Below are 14,580 nucleotides of genomic sequence, written 5' to 3'. Positions count from 1 at the left end.
CAAATTAGAGAAAATGCTATTCCCCAAGCCTAGGAGTGGAACTTACATGAAGTGTGAAGGTTTATAATCCAAGTATACTAATAAATGCTTATTTTAGCTGAAGATCAGTGTCTAAAGGTTTGTACATGTGTTTGACAGTCGTTATCTGTGCAATAAATCCTGAGCTACCTCTCATTACTTCTAAGCATACATTTTTGTAATTTTTTAAAGCGGTCTTGAGCAGTAATTCCCCAACATTTCTGAATGTTTTTCAAAGTTTTTTCCTTTTTCAGTCCTTACACCTGACCCTTTTTAGAGGAAATGTCTGTCTCTTAAGCCACTTAACACTTAACTGTGAATAATTCAAGAACAAAAAAAGACATCTCATCTGGAGCAGATGAATATAGTCTAAAAGTCATGTCCATAAGAAAAAATCAGACCCGATACAGTCACTTAAGCTTCATCAGGTCTCAGTGGAAGGGTGGTTGTCAACAAGCCATTCTTAAGAAAGGGAAATGGAGAAAAAGCAGCAGTATGCCAAATTATACAACAACTAGACTAAATCAGTGGCAACAGGTCTCATGGAGTGATGAATCCAAATTTGAAATTTTCATTTAAAATTCTTGTCAATTGTTATATGACAGTGACGGACTACAGCCACCTGCAAATCGTGGTGAGTGCTACATTTCAGCCAGTTGTCTAAATTGGTAGAATTATGAACAAAGAAAAGACTTTGACAAGCTTTTTTCAGCATGACAATCCCAAAAACACAGCTATGCAGTAAAAGCATACCTGGACAGAAAAACACACAGTGGATCAAGAGTTTTGTACAGTAAGTAATATACAGCAATCTGTGTGGAGTTTTCATGTTCTCCCTGTGCCCCTGTGTGCTTCCTTCTACAGTCCAAAGATGTGCAAGAGGTTGGTGATTCTAAATTGGCTGTAGAGGTGAATCTTTCTGTTTCTCCGTGTGTCGGCCCTGTGACAGACTGGCAACCTGTCTAGGGTGGATGTGTATGTATAATTTAGCTACCTGGCAGTACTGACCAGTTATTTGTATGACTGTTTGCCCCCAAACACTATATCGCTTGAAACAAAATCTGAATTATAACTTGCAGCACAATAAATAGTTCATATGTACCCACTTTGTGATTACATATAAACCTTTCCAAGAGTATCACCAATCCCGGTTATGGGCTGTCAAACTAAAGTGTTCTTTTCAGGCATCAGCTGTAGCACTTGGCATCCAAATCCCGTGAACTTGAATTGCCAAGCTACAGATAAAATTATGAACGTGAAATTGATTCTGTCGTACAAATATCTGACTTATAACAAGAGGGAGAGCCAGCAAAGCAGTTTGTGGTTATGGATGAAGCATTTACTCATTCTGAGATCAACAAAAAGTACTTGAGCTTGCAGAAATGCAAACATCAGCTGGCACAAACAGGTGGTTACCTTGTGCCTGCCAATCAAGTTCTCAGGAACTATTTTATTTTGCAAAATGGCAAAAAAGAAAAGCTCAGTAGAAATGATATAAATTTTTAAAAGAAAATAAAGTACAATTTATCATAAATTACTTCTCAATGGGTTGCATTGATGCTGTGGAAGGCAAGGCCACATGACACAAGACCCGTGGAATTGAAAATAGACGCCTGTCTTTGTGACACCAGGAGACTGTGAAGTCTTTAATGGACAGAAGCAAAACAGCTCTTTTTTTACCCTGTTTGTAACTGTGACCCGCCATTATCTCTGGTCACACCGAGCACACATTTCAATTAAGCGCTGCATCACTGCACATCACATTAATTATAAGAGACTATAATAAGTCAGGGTTTTTTCTACCATCATGCTATAAATAACATAAGAAGTCTGAGGATGCTACGGGCAGAGCCAAAATCAGGCATCAAACTGAACCACAAGGTGGAGCCAAAAATGAGTGCGTGTGTTTTTTTTTAGCCATCTCCATCTGTGTATCTCATTTCAGCGTCGCGTTCATCCGTCCCTTCTTTATTCCCGTGTAATTAAAAATAAAACAATAACAAAAAAAACGAACGAGTACAAGTATATAACTCCAAGTCTGTAAAGAGCATAAATCAGCATCTAACTGGTGTAGAGCAGCCAGCCTATTGATCACACCCTTGGTGAATTTAACACTTGGTCTGAATCAGCCCACTTAAAGTGAATACTTTCTCCTGTCATTCGTCACGACTGAAACGTCTGCGACTTCTGCCTCGTATCCAGCAAATGATGTTTGATTGCTTATTGAGCCGCGCTCTCAAGTCACTGCTGCACAAGGACAGTTTCCATTCAGCCCAGCGTGCAACAATTAGGCTACAGTTCACCAACGCAACTGGCTCATTAAAACCAGTAACATACAGACTCACAGGGTACAAATCGCCAGCTTAAGTATTTGGTATCAGACAGGTTAAACCCCCCGTTTAAGTAGTGACCACAGAATAGTCCGTGCCTTAACTTCTGCATCTACAGATCCAGCAGCATTAAATGTTTAGTCATTCGTTGCCGCATCTTACAGCTTCTTGCTTTTTCCCCCCAACTGCCGTTAAAACCGTTAAGAATGGTTTCTGTTGCTGCATATATTGCTCTCTTCAAATCTTAATAAGCAGTTTCCCTTACCTGTGCTGCGTCTTGTCTGCGTTTCAAATATTCTCCCTTACTTTTGCATTACGTCCGCTGCCCAGAAATACGTCAATTTGCAAGAAAAAGCGTAATCGAAGAGTAACTCAGTTTTCCTCTGTATAGTTCTCTGAATCTTGCTCCGCGTCTCCCTCCACCACCGAGACTCCCAGGGCAGATAAACGGGCAGATAAAATGTGTTACTGATAAGATCAAGAGCAGTCCAGTTTAAATCTGATCTTTGGATGACCAAATCATTTCCCGCTTTATAGGACAGTGGAAAAACAGCCACATCTCCGTTAGTTGGAAAATCCCTCCTCACTTTATCTCCCGGAGAAAAGCAGTGTCTTTTTCTTCTCCCTCCCCCCCCACACACCAGCGAGCAGTTTTACTCTCCCTGCTCAGCCTTTAGAAAACCAGTTGCCTTAAAATCTGATAGGCCCGCTGAACTGCAAGGTTTATCTGTTGGGATTATTCTAACGGCACCGGTGATGCTGCGTATCCCGCATCCCACTTAGGGGCTGCCGCTGAGGTAAGAGCGAGCGCGGAGGAAAAAGCCAGGGAACGATCGCGCTTTGTGCGGTGCTCCTACAAACAAACGTACCTGTGAAACCCTCTCTGTAGAAAACACCTATTTTACATTGTGCTGTATGTCAGACGCATTCGTGTACAGTCGGCTGTATCCACTGCGGTCCGGTGGAAAGATGCAGGGCAGACTGATAGAGGTGCGGGCGAAGTCTCCCCTTCTTCTCATACGCGCTGCCGCGCACACGTTCACAGAGGGGGGATTTTTTTTTGTGCTGTCCTCAGACGTGGAAGGGAAGATGCTCCTGACTCTTAATGTATTTATAGCTGTGTGTGTGTGTGTGTGTGTGTGTGTGTGTGTTTGGGGGGGGGGGGGGGGGGGGACTAGAATAACACAAACTACAGATGACAAAGAAAAGGTCATCTGACATTACGGGAACATATACAAAAGAGGGGAAAGTCTATATTATTCATGTTCTAGCTTTAATATAATATTAAAACCGGACAGGATTAATAGGATTAAGAAAAAAGCCTCGGAGTGAAACTGATTATTTCTAGGATTATTTTTCTTACCTGCTCGCTGCTCTCATGGGTCATGCTGGAAGCACATTTTTAACTCTTTTAACCCAGTCAGCTAGAAAACATCCCCATGACACCATCAATACGTTTTCCCAACCCTCCTGAGCAGGTGGAAATTGTTTTGAAAAGTTCCCACTGACTTTATATCCAATCCACAAACAACTCTACAGCTTTGACTTGCACTTTTGCATCTGTCAGTGTGTGTAAGTGCTTCTAATGGATGAACAATTTAGTCACACTGCTGCTTTGTCTTGCTCTCTGTCTAGACTGCTGGTTTCTCCAGCACTCATCAAGACCCCACAGAGGCCACCAGTTCACTGTGGCGAGCTGTGTTTAAAAGGATGTCAGTCCTGTAACCCCTCCAGATGAATCACAGGCCCCGGTGGCAGTAAATGTCTGTTTAAACACCAAACGCTTTAGTGCAAGGTGAAGGTTGATGAAATTGCTCATGGGAGCTGCGGAGGGACAGACGAGAATAATGTCTTGACATTTTAACCCCACCCTCATTGCGTCCACCAGTCATGCTGTCATCAAAGTGGGGAAGCTGCCAAGAAATGCAAAAGACAATTTCCTACAGTCTCACAATTGTGTCATATACAATCATATAGGAGGGACAGAGAGAGAGATGTTCAGGGATTGTTTTTCCCAGGATGGGAGCGATGGGATACCTTTTTAGTTGCATTGCTTTCGGATCTCAACTTCTCAAGGGCTTCATTTCTTAGAAATCACTTGCAGGTGTGTTTAGATGTAGCCCCAGGAAGAAGAGCAACCGAATGAATTTTATGCACAAATACCACAGTAGAGTTACCACATCCTGAAGTGCTTTATCACTGGTGCAATTTGCATACCACACAGTCAGCTATGTGTTGAGTAATTTCTGATCTATTATTGATGAAAAATGAAATCAGCATGCCTAAAATGGGACTCAATGAAGTGGTACCCATCATCCACATTCCATTATGTGTGGCCAGAATGGAAATCTAATAGGATATTTGCGTCGAGTAATTCAGGCTGGGACTTGGTATTAATTTTTCATAAGCCCCATGGGACAAACACAAAGCTATGCCGAATATGTATTTGCTACTCCCTAAACGTATTGGCTAAATCACTGTTATTATCTTACGCCTATCAGGAGTTTGTACCTGCTAACACAAAATCCAATCAGGGCAGGCTGATCTGTCATAGCATAGGTAAACCAGTTCTTTAGACGTGTAGAGATGCAGCAGGACCTGCATCCTTTTTTATTATATGCACACTTCTTTTTTGTGTCACAACCCAGCTTATAGCTAGTGACACATAAGGCAAGACATGACAGGCTAAGATGCCGTTTATGAGAAAAGATTAGGACAAAGAAAAACAAACACGAGGATGAGTAAGAATGTGGTGGTGCAAATTACAAACAAGCAACAAACCAGGAGGTGGAGATTTTAGGAAGGAGTCAGAATGATTACTAACTGGAACAAATGATGAGTTAAGACCCTCTTCTGAGGGCGTTTATCATAGTTCATCGTAGCTCACGTAAAAATAACTGCAGTAAAAGTGATAATAAATATCTTTTCTGACATTGTCTGCTAATGTGTTTTCCCAATTTGTCTACTGGAGACACTCGAGGCTACAACGACAACAAGTTTAAATTTCCAGCATTGTTTTTATCATTATGTTACAGTGCACTCACACAGAGGCGTGTCGTGAAAAATGAGACTTGTCTCACTGAAATTGGACAAAGAGTTCATTTCAGGACACAAGTGGTGCAGATTCACACATTTTATCTGAACATAGTAAGGAAAATGGCAAATTCTTCTAATAATGCAGGGTCATTTATAAGACCAAAAAAATGTTGGGAATGTAGGCTAGATGCCAGAGATTATTAGCTAATTTTAGCTTTCGGAGCCATAAATCTGCTGCTGTATCACTAGCTGTCAGCCCGGAAGCTGATGTACTTCATTATTTTTCTGTTCTGGTTGAATTGGGCGTCATTGTTTGTTTACAGTACCGCAGAGCTCCAGAGAGCAAGGCAGAAGGATGTCACCTGTCAATGGCCAGAGGTAGCTTATATTCAATTAGAATATTATTATAAAATGATGTAAATCAGCCTTTTATTGGGCTGTAAATTCTGTTCCACTGTTACATTTACCTTTTGGTGACAGCACAAAGACAGAGGGAGGAAGACAGAGTAGGTATAGGGTGAGAAGGAGAGAAAAGAACTTAAAACAGGCAAGCATAGACATGCAGTCAAAGTTAACAAAAGTTAGAAAGCCATTGTAGCTTCAGTCATCGATGTTGATTTTACTTTCTAAGTAGAAGATACTAATGGACATGAATGGTGCCATTTAGGGCGTCATTCACATCATCTAAACAGGATGGTTTCAAATCTGTTCTCCACTTCTGGAGTTGTGTAGCTGACATCCTGTTCTAATTCTGCACAATAAAGGGAGAGTTTGTAAGAATTGGAAAACTTTAAGGTAAAGTAAAATCAGCTCTATTACCAATTCGTTTTTCCAGGTGTTCGGAGTGGCACTGTGATTTCTCATGATGCGCTGCATGTTTCTCCTCTAATCTACTCTGCTACAAATTGTTCTTCAACTTACTTTTAAAAATTATAGTCAACACAACTGAGCCTTTGCCTCAAGTTTGATTACTAAAATGTCTATCCTAAAGGCATGTGTTATACACTGCAATAGGTCATCCAACTAATTAGTTTGCTTTTGGTGGTAATATTGTAACGCATACCCAGTTGAATTGAGGCTTGCAAAGGGGAAAGGGATTGTATATGTTTACAAGCAACATACTCCATTAATATCGTGAATATTAACTGCAAGACACTGTATGACATTATGACTGGGAGCTGAGCCCCTCTAAAGGTCTGATCATAGAATCGCCCCTGACTGGAACCCATACTGACCTAATGACCATCCATTCCTTCAGAGTCCTGCAGGAGGAAACCCTACAGTGACAAGAGGAAGGCAAGTGGCCATAATGCTCATCAGCCTGGCGTCTACTGTACAATTCCTACAGGACAAACTCAACCAGCAACAGTTTGGATGGGGATTTATGCTAGCAGTAGCTAGTACAGCCCTGAGCCACTAGCCTCGAGCAGAGATGGAGGTGATGAGTAAGCTGCAGAGGTCTGGTCTTGCTCATTGCTCCAGACATTGTTGGTTTTCAAATGTGTAGTCCTCAGACTCAATTGACTCAACTGACATCTCCTGAGGGAATTATTAGATTTCATGGAGCTGCCTCCACAAGCATTGAAGACTTAATATTGCTTTTCCACATAGCTCATGCAATACCGCTTCCAAAGGCCCATTGATGGTGGGTAAAACTGGCAGAGTGCCTCTTTAAATTCCCACAAAATTTTGTATGGGGTGACTTGTTCTAGCATTAACACAATGTTTGGGCTTTCTCCTTGATTAAGAGGAAAAATCCCGTCCTGTAGACCAATGTTAATGTTAATGAAATAATCGTTGTTACACTTCTAGTACTTCCATAAATTACTAAAGTCAGGATGGTTGTTCTCTGCAGTGAGCAAACACACACACAAGCAATGTTTCAGTTACAATATTAAAACAGATCTCACAAGCAAAGATCACAGGTCTGCAATGAGATAAAATATATTTGACTGCGCCTCTCACCTAATTACTCTGCAAACTCCTTAAGTTTGTCTTAATTATATTGATTAAAATATTAGTATTTCTTTCAGTTTGACTAAAATGTGCACTAAAATACAGAGCAGTTATTTCATACACAATAATAAAATAATATTACTGCAAAGGGGGCAAGAAATAAACTAATGGAAACATTTTTAAACAGGTTTAAGTGGCAGTTTTACTCATATGGTTGGATCATTTTAATAATAATATCCTACTGACCACTGGTTTCCAACACACAGCAGTCTGCTTTGATTCTATGATTTTTTTAATAACAGTGAGCACATTTCAAAGTTCCTATGATCAATAGGTGTTGAAAGAGCACTATTGCATTTTTTAAAACAAACTTCAACATTCCCATTCTGTCAAAATCTATTTTAATAATTCATTGATCACTTTTAAAATATCTGTAGGTCTCCTTTTTGCTACGCCTCATTCGAGGTAGTCTGTAATCTTTGGGGCTGAATTTCCTCAGGCTAAACTGAAAACAAAAAGAGAAAAGGGATGCCTTTAATCTTCCAATATTGCTTTTCCCCCTACTTTGCTGTATTTGTCTTTCATGCTTTCATAGAAAAAAAATAGTATGTTTGGATAAAATGCTCTGTGAATCACATTTGCTGGTAAGACTTAAAATCCAGCTGTGCCCATAAAGCAGCGGCTCATGCAGAGTTTGATTTAAACAGCACACTGAAGTCAGAGCATGAGTTAAATGACACAATATAAATGTGTGTCAATATCAATTTCCCTTTCCAGCTAATACCGAGACACAATTTGTAAAAACAGAATCAAAATTTAAATATATATTTTTAATGGAAGAAGATATTTTTGTTTCTTATTTTCAGTTAGGACATTTGGTTTGTCACTAATCTCATCCATGAACATACTGGTGCAGTCACACCCACTTCATATTAGAGGCCATGAGAAGGAGCGGTTCAGCATTACTGACACAGCCAAACGCTGAAGACATATGAAAATGCACTGCCAATTTTTCCACAGGTCACTGCAGTGCTAGATAGCAATTCAGTGTCCAAATAATCACTGAACAAGACCGATTTTCTGCGCAGAGCTGTAGCTTAAGAGTGCTTAAAACTTGAACCACCATATCTGATGTCCCATTTCAGCAACAGCTGCAGAGGTGTGCATCTCCTGAAGTGAGATAGAATGTTAATGGAGCATGGGGGGGGAGATCCTTTAACTGTGGCTGAAAATCTGACTTGTGGAACTGGCACATTGACAGCTGCATAGCATTTGCCGAGACGTGAGGAAGTATGCTTTAGCGACTACGTTACACCGGCGCTGAGGAACATAGTCACTGAAGCAAGATGGAAAATCAGCCCTGTAAAAATAGACGTGTTCATAAATATATTGCATTCAAGCAATCTGAGAGTCTCATCCATCTGCCATTAGTGCGAGTGAACTCTGTGCACCTTTATTTATGTTTGTGCAGCCACGTGTGATTCCAAACAAGCCATATTTGCTTGAGAGCCATTTTGTAATTAGGCAGTACACTGGCGCTGCAATAAGCGTTATTGACAGTCTTAAATCCCCAATGAGCTGCAGGAAAGTGTGGGTGGGATGGATGTGAATAAGGCTGCTGATGCTGATATGGCAGGACAAGGGTACAGTCACCTCGCTATGATGCGAACAAGGGTGCGTGGTGCGAAGCACAAAGAATGACACATTTATGCTGAAGTCAGGCTGTGGGTGCATCCCCACTGGTGTATCGATTGAAGGAAGCTGGCGAGGTGTGCTAACAGCGAATAAAATTTACTGACAAATCAGAACATGGATTGTCAGCAATTTTTCTCATTAGCATTCAAAGCGTCGTTCTATTGACAACTGCTTTGGCATCGACTCCCTTATACACTTGTCAGCTCGAGAGGTTCCTTTTCTGTGAGGACTGGAGTGAACTCTGCACTTAACTTTGCTAACTAGAATCAAATACCGCTCATCATGCTGAGTAAATTTGGTCTGTGTTTATTCTGCGGGCCGATTGTGTTCTTTTCAAACAGCTTCTCACTATGAGCAATGGGCGCATTCGTGAACTGACAAAAACAAAGCACTTTTGGTTGGTTAGCTTAACAGATTTTCTGAAAATGCCATTGAAGAAGTGAAGAAGTCGCACTTTTTGATTATTTTAAAGGATTTAGACATATTTGAGTTTTTTGCTGGTAAAGCCCATCTCCCACCCTCTGAGAATGTTAAATATGATCATTATACATTTAGTGATGTATTTTGAATGTTATTGAGAAATACTTCACTTTTAAAACCATAATTTTAGAGCATTTGAATACAGTGTATATGCTCATAGCACACTTTATTAGTTACAGCTTGCTTGAACGGAGTTGGACCCGCTTTGGACTTCAGAACTGCCTTAATTCTTCATGCCATAGATTCAACAAGGAGCTGGAAACATTTCATTGTGGTGTTTGAGAAAGCAGTTCGTGATGATTGGGCCTCTGTGACATGGCAGCCATCAGACGATGTGTGCATAAAGGGATGGGCATGGTCAGCATGTAGGCCCTGTTCTTTAAACGATGCTCAGTCAGTACTAAGGGATATGCACCACACCATTACACCACCAGCCTGAACTGTTTATACGAGGAAGGATGGATCCATCCTTTCACGTTGTTTATGCCAAATTCAGACCAGACAATGTTTTCTTCTATTGTAGCCTCAGTTTTCTGTTTTTAGCTACTGAGAGTGGCACCTAATGTGCTCTTCTGCAGCTGTAGTGCATCTTCTTCAAGTTTCAACGTGTTGTGTGTTCAGAGATGCTCTTCTGCACACCTCAGTTCAAACTAGCTTTTCTTGTTTTGTTTATTTGAGTTACTCATACCTTCCCATCAGCACCAAGCAGTCTGGTCATACTAGTCTGACCTCTAGCGTCAACTAGACATTTTGACCCCTCACTGGCTAATTTCTAATTTTTATTTTTCAAACCTTTCTCTGTGAACTCCAGAGCTGATCCCAGTATATCCCAGTAGATCAGCAGTCAGCCGGTCAGGCAACATGGTCACGTTCAAAGTCACTTAAATCACTTTTCTTGCTCAGCATGATGCTCATTTTAAACTTCAGCTAGTCATCTTGAAAATGTCGACTTGTCTAAATGCATTTAGTTGCAATTCGCTGATTAGATATTTGTGTTAACGAACAGTTGAACAGGCGTACCTAACAAAGCGGCCTTTGAGTGATGTCCCATACTACTTGTGGAAAAAGCGAGGAAGAAGTCTCTTTTGATGCTATACAAAGTTTTCATCCTTCATCACTTCAGACTCCTCCAGCTGTCCTTGAGCTGTGATGTTTTCCTTTTGCTCGGAGTCAATATGTCTTTTATTGAGGCATATTTGTTCCAGTAGAATCTTTGCAAATAAATAAATAATCAGAATCCTGTCACACAGATGGTTCTTCTGTATTTCATACTCCTCGGGGATGATCAGCTTTCAATCACAGTCCACCTGTCGGAGCCCTCTGGGAATAGGAAAATGTATCTGGTGCCTCAGAGATAAGCACACATCCATAAATACAAACAGGTGACAAATTAAAGAAAAGATCACCGTTGTATATTACTTAGTAAGTTGATGAACCAGCGCAGGACACTAGAGCAGCTGCAGTCGACAGTTTAATCGATTCTTTAAGGTGTTTTGATGATGCTTGTGGATAGTACGGACACACTGGTCCAAACTCTGCCACTGGTGTTGCTTTGAGATCTGGAGACTGCAAAGGCTACAGCATATTTTTATACACTTCACATTCAGTGACCCTTTGTGAATGGTAACTTTGCGTTAGATTGTATTGATTTGCAGTCACTTTTCCTACCACCATCGGGAGATTGCTTTTACTTTAAGGGTTACAATTTTTCCTTAAATTTGTCACCTGTCTTTATTTGTACGTACTCTAAATGTAAAGCCTTCATTACGCACTGGTGCACGACAAACACACACATATAGCCAGTGAACCCTCCGCCTCGGCAGCTGCTTGCAATAGACATTTACAACTTTCAGCCGCTAGTGGTTCAACACCTCTGTTTCCCCCGTGTGCCAGTACAGTTTTAGACATGGCATGGCCAGCTGGTAAATATTCATCAGCTATGAATCAGACCACTGCTGCACCGGTGCAGCACTGCTGTGTTGATGTGTCAGTGTGAGTGGGTTGGTGTCCATGTGTGTGCACACGAATGCTCTTCACACCGCATCACCTTCCATCCCCAAAGACCGCCTGTATTGTGCATTGTGTGACCAAGTGTTGCTGTTCATTTCACATCAGCTATGAGGATAGATCCTCCTCCTCTCTCAGAGTGACAGCAGGGTAATGGCTCTGGCTTTCTTCCAGTGGCCAGTGAGAGATGAAAAGACGCAACATGAGGGATGGCAGAAAAAAAAAGGAGAGAGTGTGTAATAAGGGATAAAGCAGCGAAGAACAGTTAAGTGACGTGAACGTGGAGCGGCCGCCCATTTTAGTGCCAAAGCCAGAGGAGTCCAAGCTCTGACTCTACATGAGAGTTTTGAAAGTAATCATACAGTAATACTGATGTCGCCTGGGTCTGAATTACACATGCTACAGCGGATATGTCTCCTTATAGAGTTAGCTCCTGTGGAGTGTGAGGAGGGACGCCCAGGGTTACGTGCTCTGCTTGGACAATTTCGTCGCTTGTAGCGAACCATTACTGAAGCACACAGAAGAGCTGTACTGCACTCAGCTAAGGAGAACGGGCAGTTAAGTGTTTCGCTTAACTGGCAGGAGAAATGAGCAATGAGGACAGGTGGGGGGATTTAAGTGACTCTAATAGTTTGAGGAAGAGCTCCAATCACTGTTCGGGGGCACCTGGCGAGTACACAAGCACAAAACGCTCACAACTGTCCTTGTGTATAAGTCAGATCAAATACAGATCTCTGTTATAAGTGCTGCTCAGCTTTTGCTGCCCCTTTCAAGAGTAATCAGATTACCTCAATGAGCCCAAACATTATGATCACACCTGCCTGATATCCTGCTGCTGGTTATTTGCGTGCAGCCCAGCAGCTGAAGGCACGCGGTTGTCTGGCCCTGTTGACTTGGCCTCTGTTCTCTGCTTGGGTTTAGCACACTTACTGTGAGAACTGACTGTTCACCTACTGTCTAGTAGTTTTATCTTTGGCATACATCACAGAGATGACAGACGTGATTCACTTCATCTTTCTGCGTGGTCAAAAACTCACAGCTCATCTGTGTATGACTCAAGTAGGTGCATCTTTGACCCCAGAAAAAAAGAAAGTCAGTTTGAATTTAGTAAGATTCACCTACAGGTTAACATGCAGATGCATCAGTACTGACTCTATCATCCATATTTTCCCCTCCCTGTGGAGAGAGGATATTTCTTTGTAGTCAGAAAACAATGCAATAGGCAGTTGCACTCTCTGACCGTCAAGTCAAGACCTCCATAAACAGAGACACTGAAAAGAATCATTCCATATCAGTCTCTGTCTCTGCTTATTTAAGAGAAGAGTGACGTGAAGCGTATCGTTTCAAATACCTGGATCCAGCCATTTTCTTCCACTTATCCAATTCGGGGTCGAGGGGGTGCTGGAGTCTATCCCAGCTGCCAGAGAGCGAGAGGCGGGCTCCAGCCTGGTCAGGTCTCCAGTCTGTCACAGGGCTAACACAGAGAACACCTATGGAAAATTTAGAATCCCCGGTTAACCTAACCCCACTAACTCCACGTCTTTGAACTGTGGGAGGAAGCCAGTGTACTGAGGCAGAACACACAGACATGTGGGAGAACATGCAAACTCCACACAGGATTTGAAACCAGGACTTTAATGCTGTGAGGCAACCAGTGCTAACCACGTGCCACTCCACTGTACTGCACATTTCAAATACCTTATAATTTAAAATACATTCAATCTCAGAGTTCTTTTTAGAGGTGAAAGCACCTTTTATTCAATTTTCAAGGTGAAAATGTTAATGCCGGAGCCTCTCTGTGGGCCGCAACTTAATAATCCATTCCTCACTTCTTCCCCTCTGACAAATAGTGCCCTCGTGAACTAGTTTGGCCAGATTAGCAGGGCTCTTGACTGGAGTCATTCTCTTGCCGAACCCCTGGGTGAACTTCTGCTCCAGTAGGTCCTGAGAGACAGCTCACCTCCAGGCCTTTACCGAGGATTATTAGCGTCCACTGAATTCGTGCCCTTTTCAGAAGCCAGCAGGATGCTGTCAGATGAGTTAACGCTGACGGCAGGAGACCCTCTTGGATGTTCCAAATGACTGGTTTAGGGGGCCTCGAGCCCGTGGAGAGAATCACAACAAACGACCAAACAAAAGAGTCATTTTCAATTCCAGTCAGGTTTTGTCTGCGCTCACGTAGATTTTTTTACTTATTTATTTATCCTTTTCCTTGAAGTAGATTCATTCCTTCCTGATGGTGGCATTAGTATGGGAGCATTATTGATTAGCACTCTGCGGGAGCATGTCTGCTAGATTAAATCACCTGACCCCAGCTTGGACTCACAGCATCCACGCCCGTTGTGCATTGCTGCTGCTTATCTACAGCAAAGATGCAGCTGGAGTTGTGAAAACTTAGTGAGGTTAGGTCAGGCTTCCGAGTCACACTGAAACGGAAAGGAAGCAAGGGCCCGGATTTGTCTTAAAAGTGTACTTTGACGATGAAGCTTGTGTAACTTTTAAATGTTTTAAAAGCCCCAAACATTAAGAAGTCAGTATTCACAGCACCCCGACATACTCTCCTGCAATAGCATCACAGTGAGAGATAATAGGAAATAAGCAGGATTAGACTGGGGTCAGATGAAGTGCCCCAGGTCCACATTTTTAAACTCTCTCTATCTCAGTTTCTCAGTTAATTTCACCTTAGAAATTAGCTTCTGGCTTCTTGAAAAGCTTCACCGCTACCTGGAAAATATGCTCGCTTACATTTTACATGACCTTTTTTTTTCTTTTTCTTTTTTAATCCACTGTTTACAAATACTGCCGATGTAAAACAAACCTGTCCTGCTTCAAAGCTCATGCAAAATTCATGCTCATGCCTAAAACATAAACGGAGCCAGTGGTGGGGTAGAAGCAACTCGTAAGAGGACAGCATGTTGTAATTATGGATGTGGGCTTTAAAGAGCGCTGCCAGTGCGCCTGCTTGTACTGTACATGCTCACCAGGAACGATCGCACAAAGGAAGCAATGTAGGCTTCATGCGAGAAGGAAAGACTCGTGATTCCTAGATGACTCACGC

At 41.9% G+C, this 14,580-nt stretch overlaps 1 protein-coding gene across 4 annotated transcripts in view; it reads right to left on the bottom strand.

Moving 5' to 3' along the window:
* grik4 (glutamate receptor, ionotropic, kainate 4) overlaps positions 1 to 3,443 on the bottom strand; it is a 347,454-nt gene extending 344,011 nt beyond the window's left edge. For 2 of the 4 annotated variants that reach the window (XM_085184286.1, XM_085184288.1), the window contains exon 1: positions 2,614 to 3,442. The gene's annotated coding sequence lies outside the window, so the exon portion shown is untranslated. Of the gene's footprint in view, positions 1 to 2,613 lie in introns of all 4 variants that reach the window. The other 2 variants (XM_085184287.1, XM_085184289.1) reach the window with 2 other exon arrangements.
* Positions 3,444 to 14,580: the final 11,137 nt, after the last annotated feature.

This window comes from Neolamprologus multifasciatus, chromosome 14 (assembly GCF_963576455.1).
Source record: "Neolamprologus multifasciatus chromosome 14, fNeoMul1.2, whole genome shotgun sequence".
NCBI classification, from domain to species: domain Eukaryota; kingdom Metazoa; phylum Chordata; class Actinopteri; order Cichliformes; family Cichlidae; genus Neolamprologus; species Neolamprologus multifasciatus.
The sequence above is the reverse complement of the archived record's forward strand: the minus strand, read 5'-3'. Positions and strand labels throughout refer to the sequence as shown.